General features: G+C 33.7%; 1 pseudogene; it reads left to right on the top strand.

Annotated features, from left to right (window-relative positions):
* Positions 1 to 4,529: 4,529 nt before the first annotated feature.
* On the top strand, positions 4,530 to 5,669 carry LOC149220009 (beta-1,6-galactosyltransferase GALT29A pseudogene; annotated as a pseudogene).
* The last annotated feature ends 1,766 nt before the right edge of the window (positions 5,670 to 7,435 follow it).

The following is a 7,435-nucleotide window of genomic DNA, read 5'->3' as shown; positions in this document are numbered from 1 at the left end:
CTTGGAGGACTTGACCACCACACCTCCTAAGAATATCATTCCTGAATCCATAGATCATTCAAAACCCTAGGCATATTTTGATGGCTCCGCTCAAGATACAGGATGTGGTGGTGGGGCTATACTACACATTTCGGCAAGCCACTATTATCATATTCAAATGGGACTTGGGATTGGCACCAATAACTTTGTTGAACTCTCCACGACACACCACCTAATCAAATTTGCTATAGAGAAAGACTGTCATAATTTGCAAATCTTTGGTGACTCCAAAATTGTTTGTGACTGGATAAACAAAACCACAACCTACCACACATACACTTTGGGACATATATTGGCAGAAATTCATAGATGCATCTCACATTTTGACAGTTTTGTTTGTCATCACATCTACAGGGAACGAAACACCATCGCTGACCAACTTTCCAAAACGGCAGCGATCAGGCCACACAATGTCTGGTTGATACAGGAGCAGTGGGGAGTGGAACATTTCCAGTACTACCACCGGTCGTATATGGACCATGCAGACCAGGCTCAGTAGGAGCCTGAACTTATGAAAAACAAGTCTCTTTTATTTTGTCTATTTTGAACTATGTATATACATAACAACACATGTTTTTAGCAATACTCTCTGCGTAGATTATGACTAAATTTTGACTCAATTATGCAGTACTATTTAAAGACTATATCTCTGCGTGGAGATATTATTTTGGAGATCATTTTTGGGATCTAAAACTTTTTTTGCATTGGCACACAGCCACATCTTATGCATATGCACTTGCATCTACAGCATGTAATTTTTTTTATATTAATAAAAATTACGATTTTTCCAAGAGGAAAAAAATAATAAACATATATATACATAATAATGTTTTAGTATACTTATTCTTAGCACATAAATTTTTTAATAATTATTTTTACTATATATTTTTTATAATCTTCAATATTAAAAAAAACCTAAGCTTTTTAAAATAATTATTTTAACTATATATTTTTTACCATGCGGTTGGAAATCATATGCTTCTCTTTTTGGCTATCCTTAAATGGGGCCCATAATAACGTCATTGCCACAATCATGTTTTGAAATCTTTAATATTTTGAATAAACTAAATAAATATGTTTGAAAATATTCAAGGTATCTGCAATAATTTTGAATAAACTAAATAAATATATTTGAGAATCTTTAATATTTTTAAGGTAAGTAAACATACTTGAGAATCTTTAATATATGTAGTATAAATTAAACAAACATGTTTTATGCGTGGGAAGCTTCTCATAAGAAGATACACTGAAGTTTTCCGAGGACATTAAAAAAACAAAGGAAAAAAATTCTGGGAGAGATAATGTGGGGGCTCATTAGGCCATAAAGTTTAGGCACAATTGATGTTAATGATGAGATACCAATTTTTAAATATTAATTGGGTTATTGGGTTTATTGTTTCGTGAGGACGCAACCATGATAATTGCAAAATTTTGAATATTGAATCCATATTATGTTTTTCAAAATTTTAATATACACCTTTCCTCATCAGGCTTGATTGTTTGGCAGGTAATATTTGGTCACGTAAGAATAGAATATTAATTTTATTATTATTATTTTAATATGGACGCTCTGTTGCGGCTTCATTGTTTGGTCAGAGTTCAGTTTTGTATGAAAGGATTATTATGATAAAGCATAAAGTTCAATCAAAGGTAATAGTGTAGTATAAATAAAATATTGGTTGAGTGGGACAAACGTGAATAAAATAAAATGCTAAATGAGTTGGAAAAGGCTTAAATAAATGGTGTTGGAAAAAAATCTTCTAATAGATGTGTTATTCAGCTGCACGAAAGTTAAATGGAGAGTATTAAAAAAAAAGAAAAAAGAGTGAATTATTAAGTGCAATGGGCAGTATTTAAAATTAAAAAATTAAATTAAATATGTGACGAGAGAAGGATTGTAAATGATTAAAATAAAAAAAAATTATGTATAATTTATTTTATTTTATTAAGTGTTATGCATGGAAGTAGAGGGTGAAATTGTTTTGGATTTTAGTGAATCAAAAATGGTTTATATTTTTAAAATTATAATAATATAAATGAGATGATTTTTTGAATTTATTTAAAATATTAAAAAAATTATGTTATTTTTTTTTAATTTGAAAATATAATTTAAATAATAATATATTAATTTTAGATTTGTCAAAAGTTGAGAGAGATTAATTTTTTTTTTTTTAATAAAGATTTATATTTTTAGAAATTTGATCTCGAGTTAAAATGAATCTAGGCTAGTTTAATTATTAATTATAATTATAATTATAATTATAAATTTTGTGTTTTTAATTTTATGTAATTTCACCAAATAAAAATGTTTTATTGATAATTATAATTATTAATTTAATTGTTTTTCTTTTTCTTTTATATTTATTTTTTTGTAATTTGACCGAGTCAAAATATTAAACAAGACATTACATTACAACATCTCTATTATATTAACTTAATAAACCAAAAATTTTCTAAACATATATCCATATCATAACACAATTTTTTTTACTAATATTACAAAATAAAAACAAAAACCAATGAATCAAAAACCATTATTGAGCAAAATCGCTCTACATACGCTCTGGCTGTGCCCTACCCTCATCCAAAAAAAAAGAAGACGTTAGCTAATTTCCTAACTCTCTTAAGAGCTATGATGATCTGGTTAGGGTTTTGTTGTCACTTGTCACCTCTCGATATTTGAAAAAGATCGAAGAAGCCATTAAACAAGTGGAGGTTACCTGGTGCTTCGAAACTCGCATAGTCGGACTAATTAATGCACATTGATGATACCAGGAAATTTTGCTGTGAAGTTTTGTTGAGCAGTTAAATACGAAGCATCTAAAGTTAAATATAGTCTTTGAGGGAATTAAATAATTGTGATGCATTGATGACTTTAGTTTATGGTATAGAAAAACAATTTATTCAGGAGTAGGATGGTATTGTAAGGATACTTCATGATTTTCAATTGCTTTTTGTGAGAATCAGAATTTGGAGGAACTAAACTCATTTAAATCAACTGGTTTATATCTGATAAAGAACTTTGGGCCAAACGCTGAAAAACTGCTAAATTTAAATCGATTTTTTTAATATACTTGTGTTTTTGTAACGAAAAAATTTCATTAGTAAGTTATAGATATTGATTTTTTTTTTAATTTGATAAAATTAAGAGCAAAAGCAATTATTTTATTTTATTCATATTTATTATTATCTAAATATTAATTTTTTTGAAAATTTGATAAATATGACAATAAAATCAATTATTCACACCTATTACTTATACTTCACAATTTCTGCTCATTACAGCACCGGATTGTTTTTTTTTCTTCTAGAAAGAAAATCATGATATTATATTGAGAATATATAAACAAAATGTTCAGATAGTTTACAGCACCGGATTGTTATTCGGATCTAGATATTAATTTTGTTTTGAAAATTTGACCAATATGATAGCGAAGTCAACTATTTTACTTTATTCACACTTATTATGCATGTCTATTAAATTTTAAGAATACTTTACACTTTCTATTTCATATAATTAATAAATTTAAGAATACTTTACAATTTCTATTTCATATAATTAATAAATTTAAGAATACATAGCCATTTCTATTTGATATAATTCATAGATTTCATTACACCACCTGTTTGCATTAAATAGCCATTGATAGACAGACACATTATTTAACTCTTTTGATAGATGGTGTTCAGAACAACTCTCTGACACAGGAGAGAAATTGCCATGCCATTCCCCAGTTTAGGAGTATTTCTTGAAGCTGTTCTATTTAAATTTCCATCCATATTTTCATTTTGATTGGGATCCCCTTCGATTAGCATTAAATGACAGACCACATTTATAAAATATTTCCACCGAGATATTTGTAAATGGAGTTGTCTATAATACAATTTTTTGGAGATTCCGGTGACGGAATCCGGTAGAAGAAATTGAGGTTAAATCTTGATTTGTTGCAGTTAAAATGGTTTTTTAACTGCATATTTGGATTCAGCACCCTCGAAAATCCCTGCGACGCTTTCATTGTGCAGAAACTAGTTATCAAACTTGCAATTCCAATCAATTCCTGCCGGATTTCGACCAGAAAAACCGGGCCGGAAAAACTTTCAAAAAATCGCCCTTATAGACCACTGCTTTGTAAATAATCCTGGAATATACTTCAGTTGCCTTTTTGTGCTAGCAGTAATTTCAAGTTGGTTGCGGGTTAAAAATGTTTGATGTCAACCACATATGCCTGCACTGGCCGACCTTGATGCCTGCGTGCGTGAGGCGTGACAAAGTAAAGTCGGGTAATGTTATGTGACGATCGGTGTCACTTTCCAATGACGCTTATCTGGTGGCGGGGTCCAGGAAATCGGTGGACCCACGATGGTGGCGGCGTCGTCGTCGTCTTTACTGCATTCTTTAGGGTTGGGGAGGCCTGGGTTCGAATCCGTGGCGAGGAGGCGGCAGCGGCAGTGCTATGGTGGATTAGAACAAAAGATTGGGGTAGAGCAAAGAGATGAATATTCGAATGACAAAAGCACTGCGATTCCTGCTCCTCACCATTCTGGGCGCAGTGCTGCTCTTGGTGTTCAGCAACGACCTCATAAACAGAGTGGCTGTGTACAGTATTGTAAACCAAGCATTGGTCCCATCGTTCCTCATATACAGGGACCAGCTACCGGCAGGTCCCGGCCACAGCGGTCCCAGGGCTGGTATCATTAATCAGACGGCGTTGTTATCCTATGCCGCGATAGAGTTGGGCGAGGCGGAGCAGCGCCAGCTGATCAGCGGTTTGCTGAACGATAGCGTTGGCAGCGACGTGCACTCAATCAAATTTCAGCAGGTGTTACGGACTTGGGTTCAGAACAAGCGATTCGAACCGCGGGTTATGGCGGAGCTAGGCGATCTGGTGAAAACACCCTTGGATCGCCACTACAACAACACCAGGTCTCTGGAGATCCGACCCGGGCAACACTACCGGAGCTGCGCTGTGGTGGGTAACAGTGGCATCGTTCTGCAGAAAACCCAGGGACGGTTGATCGATTCGCACGAGATGGTAATTCGGCTCAACAACGCCCACACCAGGCGTTTCGAAGAAAAAGTGGGCTCGAAAACCACTCTGGCGTTCATCAACAGCAATATTCTGCATGGCTGCGCCAGGAGAGTTGGGTGTTTCTGCCATTCATACGGGGCAGGCGTTCCAATTATGATATACATCTGCCAGCCCGCCCAATTCATGGATTTCGTTCGCTGCAACGCGTCCCACAAGGCCCCCCTGCTCGTTACCGATGCCCGATTCGACAATCTGTGCAGCAGATTAGTGAAGTTTTATTCCCTCAAGATTTTTGTGGAGACCACCGGGAAACATCCGGACAAATGGAGCGAGGCGCACGAAGGCCCCATGTTCCATTACTCCTCTGGAATGCAGGCGGTGATGGTTGCATTGGGGATTTGCGAGAAGGTGAGTCTCTTTGGTTTCGGTAAGTCTGCGGAGGCAAAGCACCATTACCATACAAATCAGAGGAGCGAGCTCACGCTTCATGATTATGAAGCCGAGTATCGGCTATATCGTGATTTGGCTGATAGGTCACCCAATATACCTTTCCTAAACGAGGTCGGCATCGAGCTTCCACCTGTGGAAATCTATTTATGAGGTTCCTTCTCTCCGTGATTAGATTCGTTTCCTATTGGCATCGGATTTTTGATTTTTTTCAAAGTGTGCAGTATTCATCGATATTGCAGACTTATTAACAGAAAAACATGATGATCAATTGTAAGGAATATGTTTACATACAAAAATTCATGTATATATCATCTGTTTTCTTTTCTCCGTAGCAGTGATGTATAGTTTAAAGCCATTGACAGAGTTTTCAAAGGATGAAAAATGAAACTTTGAGGGCAGGGTAATTAGAGATCATAGCGATGCAAAAGTTTGAGCATGGAGGTTGCAAGCTGGACAAATTCTATCGGAATGAGCACCTTAAATCTCAGATAATCATCACGTTTTTTACTGTATCTTGCTCTATTGACAATCCTGGCGGGGGTCATCCGAGATTATTCTGGAAACTATCTTTCAAAATTAGTGGAACTATATCTTGAACGTAAAATTTAATAAAATTGGAAGTTATGGAATGTGAAATTAAATAAATTGGAAGTTAATGATGAGTGGAATCAATGGCGGTAACTGTTTATAGAAATTAATTCAAAATAAATATAATAAACATACAAATAAAAACCAAATTTGATATTTTTAAATATAATATTTTTTTCAAAAATAAAAAAGATATAATTATTTTTTAAATAAATTTCCATTTTCTATTTTTACAAAAATATTTTGGAAATTAAATCTTTATCATCCATTAAATAAATAGAATTGCCAGATAAATTAAATCTCTGCCATATAAATTAAATCAGTATTGATGAGTATCAAAATATTTACTCATCATATATTTTTAATTGCTAAAATTTAAAAAAAATCATAAAAATTAATTGAATTTTAAATTTATTTTAAATTATCATTATTATTAATTATTAAAAGAATTAATGTTCATTTTGCTTAGAAATAGTGGTAGGGTCTTCTGTTAAAATACTCTATGGTGAAAAGGTTATAGGAAGCTTTGTGGGAAAAAATCCACTCATGTTAAGGCTTGCTGTGGTCCAAGCTAGGTGCAATCCCCTAATGATTATGAGTGCTTAGATGCCCTTGGGTTGTGGCTACTCAAGCCACATGTGAGATCAAACCACATATTAGGTTTGCGATAATAAACCACTAAAAATTTAAAGTAAATTGTGAATACAAACCATCTATGGGAAGTGATCCAATTTACCTAAAAATTATGTCATCATTAATTGGAATCAAAGCATTAAGAGGTATGAGCTATTGGACATGAGTTAGTAGCATTGAGGAGTTTGTTATGTTATTGCTCAAAAAATCACCAACTTCTAACCCTTTGTCAAAATGTCTAAGGATATGTTACTTTGGTTGAAACATTGATGAGCAAGAGCTCACTTGGCCCCGAACCATAGGTGTGACCTCAATTATTTTTGAGAGGAAAAACTATGAGCCTACACCTCGATGGTACACTTATCAGTCTTCGTCTTACGCCCGATACCGATCTTATCACTCCATAGACCTCATACCATTTTCATACAATCGAATCACGTTGATAGTTGCACCATTCACCATTCTACACAACCTAATTTAGGGTTAATGGATTAGAAGCTTTGGATGTCACAAGATCAAATATATTTTATTGTAAACAAAGAAGTTGTTTGATGATGAAAATTAGAGACATTGCTCTAAAAAATTGGTTATTTTTCCCATTTTAGGTTTCTAAGGTAAATCTCTATGTATTAGGTAATTTCCATTGTTTTACTGTTTTGTTTATTAAGAATCTATGTATGCATTACATAATCGTG

This window comes from Pinus tabuliformis, chromosome Q (genome assembly GCF_031772625.1).
Source record: "Pinus tabuliformis cultivar Carrire ecotype Pingquan chromosome Q, CPIR1, whole genome shotgun sequence".
Classification (NCBI taxonomy): domain Eukaryota; kingdom Viridiplantae; phylum Streptophyta; class Pinopsida; order Pinales; family Pinaceae; genus Pinus; species Pinus tabuliformis.
This window is presented reverse-complemented; position numbering and strand designations above follow the sequence as displayed.